The sequence below is a fragment of the Eubalaena glacialis genome, chromosome 8 (assembly GCF_028564815.1).
Source record: "Eubalaena glacialis isolate mEubGla1 chromosome 8, mEubGla1.1.hap2.+ XY, whole genome shotgun sequence".
Taxonomy (NCBI): domain Eukaryota; kingdom Metazoa; phylum Chordata; class Mammalia; order Artiodactyla; family Balaenidae; genus Eubalaena; species Eubalaena glacialis.
In genome coordinates, this window is record NC_083723.1 from 40392076 (window position 1) to 40405932 (window position 13857).

Consider the following 13857-nt stretch of genomic DNA (forward strand, 5'->3'; position numbering starts at 1 on the left):
CTCAACACCCCCTATTCACCGCCCAAGAATATATCTGACTAGGAAGAGTCTTAAAACCTATGTATTGATATCTCTCTGGAAGTGAATCAAGAGGGTGTAAAGCGGCATAAACACAGCAGGGAAAAGCAGATAAACCCCATTATAAAACTAGATTACTTAAAAAAAAAACCCATAAAACAAAGACAGTGAAAGAGAGAGACATTCTTACAAAATCCGTTCAGGGGCTCTGATGCAACCTGGATTGACCATATCTAGACCCACAGCTGGATGAGACATAAGGCTGGACACTCTTGGGGCTGAGAGGATTGGTGAGGTTGGGTGAGCAAACGCAGACCCTTTAAAGTAATCCTGCGTGGTACCCATGCCATGGGTCCCAAATCTCCAGGTTCAAGGGCATCTTCCTACATCGAAAACATGCCTGGGAAACCCAGAAGATGGTACACCGTGTGATCGGGAAAGGTTTCTAAAACGCACCTCATTTCTCCTCTCCTTGTGCTCGGGTTCGCCATTCCAGCCGCTTCACTGACAATCTCCCTACTTGGAGAATCAGCACCGTTGACCTCCTGTTTCGTACAGGTCGCAATTTGTCCTGAGGAAGAACGGGAAGAGGGGGAACCAATGAGAGACTAGCTCTAGGTGTTGGGACAGGCACAGGTCACTCTATTTTCCCATCAGGAAGAAGAATGAACCACAGGCTCAGCCTGCCGCCCGGAACCAGAATGGGGCCTGAAGCAATCCTGCGCTTTTGCGGCCAGATCCCAAAAAAGCGAGTTGACAAATGGAGCTCAGGGGCACTGCAATTCACAAACCTGCAGAGTTCGAAATGATGACTCTCGTCCACAAATATATTGAGGGAAGGCAACGAAGAGGATTTGAAAGCAAGGCAGAATTGCAGGAAACAGATTTCAGGAGGTAGATTCGACTCGCCTTGAAAGCACATGAAAAGCGGCAAAGCGTTGACAATGATGCCCTTGGCCAAAAAGGGCGTATGCGTTTTTCCCTGAATATATTCAGGAAAAAACGCATACGCCCTTTTTGGCCAACCAAGCAAGCCGGAAAGGCAAATCGGCGCTACAAAGAAGTCTCGCTTGCCAGCGATCAAAAGGGCCATGCTGAAAAATGTGTAAAAACCAGAAATGCAGGACAGGCCATGGAGACACGGGAGCCTTGCTACGCTGATGGGCGGGATGGAAATTGCCAACAGCCACTCTGGAGGAGTGTACGCTGCGTCCTGAAACATGGAATAGACACAGCTGAGAGAGCATAGGGCACTTCCACTCATGGGCGTAGAAATCGGGAAACCTAAAAATCAACACGACACAGGCACCCCAAAGTTTAGGGCTGCTCTGTTTCCAAGAAACTCCACTTCGGTACACCTGAAATATCCCAGGAAAGAGAAAAATGGATAAAGAAGTTGTGGTACTTATGCACAATGGAATATCACTCAGCCATGAAATCAGTGTCATAAGGCTAGTAGCAGCATGATGAGTGGATTTAGGGACGATGACTCTAAGTGAAGTAAGTCACAAAGAAAAGGACACTTATCCTAAGATATCACTGATAGAGGGAATGTCAACATCGCTACACCTGAACTGAATTCCAAAACAGAACAGAGTCACACATTTACAAAACACACTATGGCTGCTTAACGGGAAAGGTGAGGCGGGGCGATGCATAAAACAAGGGTTTGAAATTAGCTCACATACCGTTCCACAAGCCAAATATGTAATAGACAAGACCTACTCCCTGCTCAGTGAACTGGACTCAACACCCCCTATTCACCGCCCAAGAATATATCTGACTAGGAAGAGTCTTAAAACCTATGTATTGATATCTCTCTGGAAGTGAATCAAGAGGGTGTAAAGCGGCATAAACACAGCAGGGAAAAGCAGCTAAACCCCATTATAAAAATAGATTACTTAAAAAAAAACCCATAAAACAAAGACAGTGAAAGAGAGAGACATTCTTACAAAATCCGTTCAGGGGCTCTGATGCAACCTGGATTGACCATATGTAGACCCACAGCTGGATGAGACATAAGGCTGGACACTCTTGGGGCTGAGAGGATTGGTGAGGTTGGGTGAGCAAACGCAGACCCTTTAAAGTAATACTGCGTGGTACCCATGCCATGGGTCCTAAATCTCCAGGTTCAAGGGCATCTTCCTACATCGAAAACATGCCTGGGAAACCCAGAAGATGGTACACCGTGTGATCGGGAAAGGTTTCTAAAACGCACCTCATTTCTCCTCTCCTTGTGCTCGGGTTCGCCATTCCAGCCGCTTCACTAACAATCTCCCTACTTGGAGAATCAGCACCGTTGACCTCCTGTTTCGTACAGGTCGCAATTTGTCCTGAGGATGAACGGGAAGAGGGGGAACCAATGAGAGACTAGCTCTAGGTGTTGGGACAGGCACAGGTCACTCTATTTTCCCATCAGGAAGAAGAATGAACCACAGGCTCAGCCTGCCCCCCGGAACCAGAATAGGGCCTGAAGCAATCCTGCGCTTTTGCGGCCAGCTCCCAAAAAAGCGAGTTGACAAATGGAGCTCAGGGGCACTGCAATTCACAAACCTGCAGAGTTAGAAATGATGACTCTCGTCCACAAATATATTGAGGGAAGGCAACGAAGAGGATTTGAAAGCAAGGCAGAATTGCAGGAAACAGATTTCAGGAGGTAGATTCGACTCGCCTTGAAAGCACATGAAAAGCGGCAAAGCGTTGACAATGATGCCCTTGGCCAAAAAGGGCGTATGCGTTTTTTCCTGAATATATTCAGGAAAAAACGCATACGCCCTTTTTGGCCAACCAAGCAAGCCGGAAAGGCAAATCGGCGCTACAAAGAAGTCTCGCTTGCCAGCGGTCAAAAGGGCCATGCTGAAAAAAGTGTAAAAACCAGAAATGCAGGACAGGCCATGGAGACACGGGAGCCTTGCTACGCTGATGGGCGGGATGGAAATTGCCAACAGCCACTCTGGAGGAGTGTACGCTGCGTCCTGAAACATGGAATAGACACAGCTGAGAGAGCATAGGGCACTTCCACTCATGGGCGTAGAAATCGGGAAACCTAAAAATCAACACGACACAGGCACCCCAAAGTTTAGGGCTGCTCTGTTTCCAAGAACCTCCACTTCGGTACACCTTTAATATCCCAGGAAAGAGCAAAATGGATAAAGAAGTTGTGGTACTTATGCACAATGGAATATCACTCAGCCATGAAATCAGTGTCATAAGGCTAGTAGCAGCATGATGAGTGGATTTAGGGACGATGACTCTAAGTTAAGTAAGTCACACAGAAAAGGACGCTTATCCTAAGATATCACTTATAGAGGGAATGTCAACATCGCTACACCTGAACTGAATTCCAAAACAGAACAGAGTCACACATTTACAAAACACACTATGGCTGCTTAACGGGAAAGGTGAGGCGGGGCGATGTATAAAACAAGGGTTTGAAATTAGCTCAGATACCGTTCCACAAGCCAAATATGTAATAGACAAGACCTACTCCCTGCTCAGTGAACTGGACTCAACACCCCCTATTCACCACCCAAGAATATATTTGACTAGGAAGAGTCTTAAAACCTATGTATTGATATCTCTCTGGAAGTGAATCAAGAGGGTGTAAAGCGGCATAAACACAGCAGGGAAAAGCAGCTAAACCCCATTATAAAAATAGATTACTTAAAAAAAAAACCCAGAAAACAAAGACAGTGAAAGAGAGAGACATTCTTACAAAATCCGTTCAGGGGCTCTGATGCAACCTGGATTGACCATATCTAGACCCACAGCTGGATGAGACATAAGGCTGGACACTCTTGGGGCTGAGAGGATTGGTGAGGTTGGGTGAGCAAACGCAGACCCTTTAAAGTAATACTGCGTGGTACCCATGCCATGGGTCCCAAATCTCCAGGTTCAAGGGCATCTTCCTACATCGAAAACATGCCTGGGAAACCCAGAAGATGGTACACCGTGTGATCGGGAAAGGTTTCTAAAACGCACCTCATTTCTCCGCTCCTTGTGCTCGGGTTCGCCATTCCAGCCGCTTCACTAACAATCTCCCTACTTGGAGAATCAGCACCGTTGACCTCCTGTTTCGTACAGGTCGCAATTTGTCCTGAGGATGAACGGGAAGAGGGGGAACTAATGAGAGACTAGCTCTAGGTGTTGGGACAGGCACAGGTCACTCTATTTTCCCATCAGGAAGAAGAATGAACCACAGGCTCAGCCTGCCCCCCGGAACCAGAATAGGGCCTGAAGCAATCCTGCGCTTTTGCGGCCAGCTCCCAAAAAAGCGAGTTGACAAATGGAGCTCAGGGGCACTGCAATTCACAAACCTGCAGAGTTAGAAATGATGACTCTCGTCCACAAATATATTGAGGGAAGGCAACGAAGAGGATTTGAAAGCAAGGCAGAATTGCAGGAAACAGATTTCAGGAGGTCGATTCGACTCGCCTTGAAAGCACATGAAAAGCGGCAAAGCGTTGACAATGATGCCCTTGGCCAAAAAGGGCGTATGCGTTTTTTCCTGAATATATTCAGGAAAAAACGCATACGCCCTTTTTGGCCAACCAAGCAAGCCGGAAAGGCAAATCGGCGCTACAAAGAAGTCTCGCTTGCCAGCGGTCAAAAGGGCCATGCTGAAAAATGTGTAAAAACCAGAAATGCAGGACAGGCCATGGAGACACGGGAGCCTTGCTACGCTGATGGGCGGGATGGAAATTGCCAACAGCCACTCTGGAGGAGTGTACGCTGCGTCCTGAAACATGGAATAGACACAGCTGAGAGAGCATAGGGCACTTCCACTCATGGGCGTAGAAATCGGGAAACCTAAAAATCAACACGACACAGGCACCCCAAAGTTTAGGGCTGCTCTGTTTCCAAGAACCTCCACTTCGGTACACCTGAAATATCCCAGGAAAGAGAAAAATGGATAAAGAAGTTGTGGTACTTATGCACAATGGAATATCACTCAGCCATGAAATCAGTGTCATAAGGCTAGTAGCAGCATGATGAGTGGATTTAGGGACAATGACTCTAAGTGAAGTAAGTCACACAGAAAAGGACACTTATCCTAAGATATCACTGATAGAGGGAATGTCAACATCGCTACACCTGAACTGAATTCCAAAACAGAACAGAGTCACACATTTACAAAACACACTATGGCTGCTTAACGGGAAAGGTGAGGCGGGGCGATGCATAAAACAAGGGTTTGAAATTAGCTCACATACCGTTCCACAAACCAAATATGTAATAGACAAGACCTACTCCCTGCTCAGTGAACTGGACTCAACACCCCCTATTCACCGCCCAAGAATATATCTGACTAGGAAGAGTCTTAAAACCTATGTATTGATATCTCTCTGGAAGTGAATCAAGAGGGTGTAAAGCGGCATAAACACAGCAGGGAAAAGCAGATAAACCCCATTATAAAACTAGATTACTTAAAAAAAAAACCCATAAAACAAAGACAGTGAAAGAGAGAGACATTCTTACAAAATCCGTTCAGGGGCTCTGATGCAACCTGGATTGACCATATCTAGACCCACAGCTGGATGAGACATAAGGCTGGACACTCTTGGGGCTGAGAGGATTGGTGAGGTTGGGTGAGCAAACGCAGACCCTTTAAAGTAATCCTGCGTGGTACCCATGCCATGGGTCCCAAATCTCCAGGTTCAAGGGCATCTTCCTACATCGAAAACATGCCTGGGAAACCCAGAAGATGGTACACCGTGTGATCGGGAAAGGTTTCTAAAACGCACCTCATTTCTCCTCTCCTTGTGCTCGGGTTCGCCATTCCAGCCGCTTCACTGACAATCTCCCTACTTGGAGAATCAGCACCGTTGACCTCCTGTTTCGTACAGGTCGCAATTTGTCCTGAGGAAGAACGGGAAGAGGGGGAACCAATGAGAGACTAGCTCTAGGTGTTGGGACAGGCACAGGTCACTCTATTTTCCCATCAGGAAGAAGAATGAACCACAGGCTCAGCCTGCCGCCCGGAACCAGAATGGGGCCTGAAGCAATCCTGCGCTTTTGCGGCCAGATCCCAAAAAAGCGAGTTGACAAATGGAGCTCAGGGGCACTGCAATTCACAAACCTGCAGAGTTCGAAATGATGACTCTCGTCCACAAATATATTGAGGGAAGGCAACGAAGAGGATTTGAAAGCAAGGCAGAATTGCAGGAAACAGATTTCAGGAGGTAGATTCGACTCGCCTTGAAAGCACATGAAAAGCGGCAAAGCGTTGACAATGATGCCCTTGGCCAAAAAGGGCGTATGCGTTTTTCCCTGAATATATTCAGGAAAAAACGCATACGCCCTTTTTGGCCAACCAAGCAAGCCGGAAAGGCAAATCGGCGCTACAAAGAAGTCTCGCTTGCCAGCGATCAAAAGGGCCATGCTGAAAAATGTGTAAAAACCAGAAATGCAGGACAGGCCATGGAGACACGGGAGCCTTGCTACGCTGATGGGCGGGATGGAAATTGCCAACAGCCACTCTGGAGGAGTGTACGCTGCGTCCTGAAACATGGAATAGACACAGCTGAGAGAGCATAGGGCACTTCCACTCATGGGCGTAGAAATCGGGAAACCTAAAAATCAACACGACACAGGCACCCCAAAGTTTAGGGCTGCTCTGTTTCCAAGAAACTCCACTTCGGTACACCTGAAATATCCCAGGAAAGAGAAAAATGGATAAAGAAGTTGTGGTACTTATGCACAATGGAATATCACTCAGCCATGAAATCAGTGTCATAAGGCTAGTAGCAGCATGATGAGTGGATTTAGGGACGATGACTCTAAGTGAAGTAAGTCACAAAGAAAAGGACACTTATCCTAAGATATCACTGATAGAGGGAATGTCAACATCGCTACACCTGAACTGAATTCCAAAACAGAACAGAGTCACACATTTACAAAACACACTATGGCTGCTTAACGGGAAAGGTGAGGCGGGGCGATGCATAAAACAAGGGTTTGAAATTAGCTCACATACCGTTCCACAAGCCAAATATGTAATAGACAAGACCTACTCCCTGCTCAGTGAACTGGACTCAACACCCCCTATTCACCGCCCAAGAATATATCTGACTAGGAAGAGTCTTAAAACCTATGTATTGATATCTCTCTGGAAGTGAATCAAGAGGGTGTAAAGCGGCATAAACACAGCAGGGAAAAGCAGCTAAACCCCATTATAAAACTAGATTACTTAAAAAAAAAACCCAGAAAACAAAGACAGTGAAAGAGAGAGACATTCTTACAAAATCCGTTCAGGGGCTCTGATGCAACCTGGATTGACCATATCTAGACCCACAGCTGGATGAGACATAAGGCTGGACACTCTTGGGGCTGAGAGGATTGGTGAGGTTGGGTGAGCAAACGCAGACCCTTTAAAGTAATACTGCGTGGTACCCATGCCATGGGTCCCAAATCTCCAGGTTCAAGGGCATCTTCCTACATCGAAAACATGCCTGGGAAACCCAGAAGATGGTACACCGTGTGATCGGGAAAGGTTTCTAAAACGCACCTCATTTCTCCTCTCCTTGTGCTCGGGTTCGCCATTCCAGCCGCTTCACTAACAATCTCCCTACTTGGAGAATCAGCACCGTTGACCTCCTGTTTCGTACAGGTCGCAATTTGTCCTGAGGATGAACGGGAAGAGGGGGAACCAATGAGAGACTAGCTCTAGGTGTTGGGACAGGCACAGGTCACTCTATTTTCCCATCAGGAAGAAGAATGAACCACAGGCTCAGCCTGCCGCCCGGAACCAGAATAGGGCCTGAAGCAATCCTGCGCTTTTGCGGCCAGCTCCCAAAAAAGCGAGTTGACAAATGGAGCTCAGGGGCACTGCAATTCACAAACCTGCAGAGTTAGAAATGATGACTCTCGTCCACAGATATATTGAGGGAAGGCAACGAAGAGGATTTGAAAGCAAGGCAGAATTGCAGGAAACAGATTTCAGGAGGTAGATTCGACTCGCCTTGAAAGCACATGAAAAGCGGCAAAGCGTTGACAATGATGCCCTTGGCCAAAAAGGGCGTATGCGTTTTTTCCTGAATATATTCAGGAAAAAACGCATACGCCCTTTTTGGCCAACCAAGCAAGCCGGAAAGGCAAATCGGCGCTACAAAGAAGTCTCGCTTGCCAGCGGTCAAAAGGGCCATGCTGAAAAAAGTGTAAAAACCAGAAATGCAGGACAGGCCATGGAGACACGGGAGCCTTGCTACGCTGATGGGCGGGATGGAAATTGCCAACAGCCACTCTGGAGGAGTGTACGCTGCGTCCTGAAACATGGAATAGACACAGCTGAGAGAGCATAGGGCACTTCCACTCATGGGCGTAGAAATCGGGAAACCTAAAAATCAACACGACACAGGCACCCCAAAGTTTAGGGCTGCTCTGTTTCCAAGAACCTCCACTTCGGTACACCTTAAATATCCCAGGAAAGAGAAAAATGGATAAAGAAGTTGTGGTACTTATGCACAATGGAATATCACTCAGCCATGAAATCAGTGTCATAAGGCTAGTAGCAGCATGATGAGTGGATTTAGGGACGATGACTCTAAGTGAAGTAAGTCACACAGAAAAGGACGCTTATCCTAAGATATCACTGATAGAGGGAATGTCAACATCGCTACACCTGAACTGAATTCCAAAACAGAACAGAGTCACACATTTACAAAACACACTATGGCTGCTTAACGGGAAAGGTGAGGCGGGGCGATGCATAAAACAAGGGTTTGAAATTAGCTCACATACCGTTCCACAAGCCAAATATGTAATAGACAAGACCTACTCCCTGCTCAGTGAACTGGACTCAACACCCCCTATTCACCGCCCAAGAATATATCTGACTAGGAAGAGTCTTAAAACCTATGTATTGATATCTCTCTGGAAGTGAATCAAGAGGGTGTAAAGCGGCATAAACACAGCAGGGAAAAGCAGCTAAACCCCATTATAAAACTAGATTACTTAAAAAAAAAACCCAGAAAACAAAGACAGTGAAAGAGAGAGACATTCTTACAAAATCCGTTCAGGGGCTCTGATGCAACCTGGATTGACCATATCTAGACCCACAGCTGGATGAGACATAAGGCTGGACACTCTTGGGGCTGAGAGGATTGGTGAGGTTGGGTGAGCAAACGCAGACCCTTTAAAGTAATACTGCGTGGTACCCATGCCATGGGTCCCAAATCTCCAGGTTCAAGGGCATCTTCCTACATCGAAAACATGCCTGGGAAACCCAGAAGATGGTACACCGTGTGATCGGGAAAGGTTTCTAAAACGCACCTCATTTCTCCTCTCCTTGTGCTCGGGTTCGCCATTCCAGCCGCTTCACTAACAATCTCCCTACTTGGAGAATCAGCACCGTTGACCTCCTGTTTCGTACAGGTCGCAATTTGTCCTGAGGATGAACGGGAAGAGGGGGAACCAATGAGAGACTAGCTCTAGGTGTTGGGACAGGCACAGGTCACTCTATTTTCCCATCAGGAAGAAGAATGAACCACAGGCTCAGCCTGCCGCCCGGAACCAGAATAGGGCCTGAAGCAATCCTGCGCTTTTGCGGCCAGCTCCCAAAAAAGCGAGTTGACAAATGGAGCTCAGGGGCACTGCAATTCACAAACCTGCAGAGTTAGAAATGATGACTCTCGTCCACAGATATATTGAGGGAAGGCAACGAAGAGGATTTGAAAGCAAGGCAGAATTGCAGGAAACAGATTTCAGGAGGTAGATTCGACTCGCCTTGAAAGCACATGAAAAGCGGCAAAGCGTTGACAATGATGCCCTTGGCCAAAAAGGGCGTATGCGTTTTTTCCTGAATATATTCAGGAAAAAACGCATACGCCCTTTTTGGCCAACCAAGCAAGCCGGAAAGGCAAATCGGCGCTACAAAGAAGTCTCGCTTGCCAGCGGTCAAAAGGGCCATGCTGAAAAAAGTGTAAAAACCAGAAATGCAGGACAGGCCATGGAGACACGGGAGCCTTGCTACGCTGATGGGCGGGATGGAAATTGCCAACAGCCACTCTGGAGGAGTGTACGCTGCGTCCTGAAACATGGAATAGACACAGCTGAGAGAGCATAGGGCACTTCCACTCATGGGCGTAGAAATCGGGAAACCTAAAAATCAACACGACACAGGCACCCCAAAGTTTAGGGCTGCTCTGTTTCCAAGAACCTCCACTTCGGTACACCTTAAATATCCCAGGAAAGAGAAAAATGGATAAAGAAGTTGTGGTACTTATGCACAATGGAATATCACTCAGCCATGAAATCAGTGTCATAAGGCTAGTAGCAGCATGATGAGTGGATTTAGGGACGATGACTCTAAGTGAAGTAAGTCACACAGAAAAGGACGCTTATCCTAAGATATCACTGATAGAGGGAATGTCAACATCGCTACACCTGAACTGAATTCCAAAACAGAACAGAGTCACACATTTAGAAAACACACTATGGCTGCTTAACGGGAAAGGTGAGGCGGGGCGATGCATAAAACAAGGGTTTGAAATTAGCTCACATACCGTTTCACAAGCCAAATATGTAATAGACAAGACCTACTCCCTGCTCAGTGAACTGGACTCAACACCCCCTATTCACCGCCCAAGAATATATCTGACTAGGAAGAGTCTTAAAACCTATGTATTGATATCTCTCTGGAAGTGAATCAAGAGGGTGTAAAGCGGCATAAACACAGCAGGGAAAAGCAGCTAAACCCCATTATAAAAATAGATTACTTAAAAAAAAAACCCATAAAACAAAGACAGTGAAAGAGAGAGACATTCTTACAAAATCCATTCAGGGGCTCTGATGCAACCTGGATTGACCATATCTAGACCCACAGCTGGATGAGACATAAGGCTGGACACTCTTGGGGCTGAGAGGATTGGTGAGGTTGGGTGAGCAAACGCAGACCCTTTAAAGTAATACTGCGTGGTACCCATGCCATGGGTCCCAAATCTCCAGGTTCAAGGGCATCTTCCTACATCGAAAACATGCCTGGGAAACCCAGAAGATGGTACACCGTGTGATCGGGAAAGGTTTCTAAAACGCACCTCATTTCTCCTCTCCTTGTGCTCGGGTTCGCCATTCCAGCCGCTTCACTAACAATCTCCCTACTTGGAGAATCAGCACCGTTGACCTCCTGTTTCGTACAGGTCGCAATTTGTCCTGAGGATGAACGGGAAGAGGGGGAACCAATGAGAGACTAGCTCTAGGTGTTGGGACAGGCACAGGTCACTCTATTTTCCCATCAGGAAGAAGAATGAACCACAGGCTCAGCCTGCCGCCCGGAACCAGAATAGGGCCTGAAGCAATCCTGCGCTTTTGCGGCCAGCTCCCAAAATAGCGAGTTGACAAATGGAGCTCAGGGGCACTGCAATTCACAAACCTGCAGAGTTAGAAATGATGACTCTCGTCCACAAATATATTGAGGGAAGGCAACGAAGAGGATTTGAAAGCAAGGCAGAATTGCAGGAAACAGATTTCAGGAGGTCGATTCGACTCGCCTTGAAAGCACATGAAAAGCGGCAAAGCGTTGACAATGATGCCCTTGGCCAAAAAGGGCGTATGCGTTTTTTCCTGAATATATTCAGGAAAAAACGCATACGCCCTTTTTGGCCAACCAAGCAAGCCGGAAAGGCAAATCGGTGCTACAAAGAAGTCTCGCTTGCCAGCGGTCAAAAGGGCCATGCTGAAAAAAGTGTAAAAACCAGAAATGCAGGACAGGCCATGGAGACACGGGAGCCTTGCTACGCTGATGGGCGGGATGGAAATTGCCAACAGCCACTCTGGAGGAGTGTACGCTGCGTCCTGAAACATGGAATAGACACAGCTGAGAGAGCATAGGGCACTTCCACTCATGGGCGTAGAAATCGGGAAACCTAAAAATCAACACGACACAGGCACCCCAAAGTTTAGGGCTGCTCTGTTTCCAAGAAACTCCACTTCGGTACACCTGAAATATCCCAGGAAAGAGAAAAATGGATAAAGAAGTTGTGGTACTTATGCACAATGGAATATCACTCAGCCATGAAATCAGTGTCATAAGGCTAGTAGCAGCATGATGAGTGGATTTAGGGACGATGACTCTAAGTGAAGTAAGTCACAAAGAAAAGGACACTTATCCTAAGATATCACTGATAGAGGGAATGTCAACATCGCTACACCTGAACTGAATTCCAAAACAGAACAGAGTCACACATTTACAAAACACACTATGGCTGCTTAACGGGAAAGGTGAGGCGGGGCGATGCATAAAACAAGGGTTTGAAATTAGCTCACATACCGTTCCACAAGCCAAATATGTAATAGACAAGACCTACTCCCTGCTCAGTGAACTGGACTCAACACCCCCTATTCACCGCCCAAGAATATATCTGACTAGGAAGAGTCTTAAAACCTATGTATTGATATCTCTCTGGAAGTGAATCAAGAGGGTGTAAAGCGGCATAAACACAGCAGGGAAAAGCAGCTAAACCCCATTATAAAACTAGATTACTTAAAAAAAAAACCCAGAAAACAAAGACAGTGAAAGAGAGAGACATTCTTACAAAATCCGTTCAGGGGCTCTGATGCAACCTGGATTGACCATATCTAGACCCACAGCTGGATGAGACATAAGGCTGGACACTCTTGGGGCTGAGAGGATTGGTGAGGTTGGGTGAGCAAACGCAGACCCTTTAAAGTAATACTGCGTGGTACCCATGCCATGGGTCCCAAATCTCCAGGTTCAAGGGCATCTTCCTACATCGAAAACATGCCTGGGAAACCCAGAAGATGGTACACCGTGTGATCGGGAAAGGTTTCTAAAACGCACCTCATTTCTCCTCTCCTTGTGCTCGGGTTCGCCATTCCAGCCGCTTCACTAACAATCTCCCTACTTGGAGAATCAGCACCGTTGACCTCCTGTTTCGTACAGGTCGCAATTTGTCCTGAGGATGAACGGGAAGAGGGGGAACCAATGAGAGACTAGCTCTAGGTGTTGGGACAGGCACAGGTCACTCTATTTTCCCATCAGGAAGAAGAATGAACCACAGGCTCAGCCTGCCGCCCGGAACCAGAATAGGGCCTGAAGCAATCCTGCGCTTTTGCGGCCAGCTCCCAAAAAAGCGAGTTGACAAATGGAGCTCAGGGGCACTGCAATTCACAAACCTGCAGAGTTAGAAATGATGACTCTCGTCCACAGATATATTGAGGGAAGGCAACGAAGAGGATTTGAAAGCAAGGCAGAATTGCAGGAAACAGATTTCAGGAGGTAGATTCGACTCGCCTTGAAAGCACATGAAAAGCGGCAAAGCGTTGACAATGATGCCCTTGGCCAAAAAGGGCGTATGCGTTTTTTCCTGAATATATTCAGGAAAAAACGCATACGCCCTTTTTGGCCAACCAAGCAAGCCGGAAAGGCAAATCGGCGCTACAAAGAAGTCTCGCTTGCCAGCGGTCAAAAGGGCCATGCTGAAAAAAGTGTAAAAACCAGAAATGCAGGACAGGCCATGGAGACACGGGAGCCTTGCTACGCTGATGGGCGGGATGGAAATTGCCAACAGCCACTCTGGAGGAGTGTACGCTGCGTCCTGAAACATGGAATAGACACAGCTGAGAGAGCATAGGGCACTTCCACTCATGGGCGTAGAAATCGGGAAACCTAAAAATCAACACGACACAGGCACCCCAAAGTTTAGGGCTGCTCTGTTTCCAAGAACCTCCACTTCGGTACACCTTAAATATCCCAGGAAAGAGAAAAATGGATAAAGAAGTTGTGGTACTTATGCACAATGGAATATCACTCAGCCATGAAATCAGTGTCATAAGGCTAGTAGCAGCATGATGAGTGGATTTAGGGACGATGACTCTAAGTGA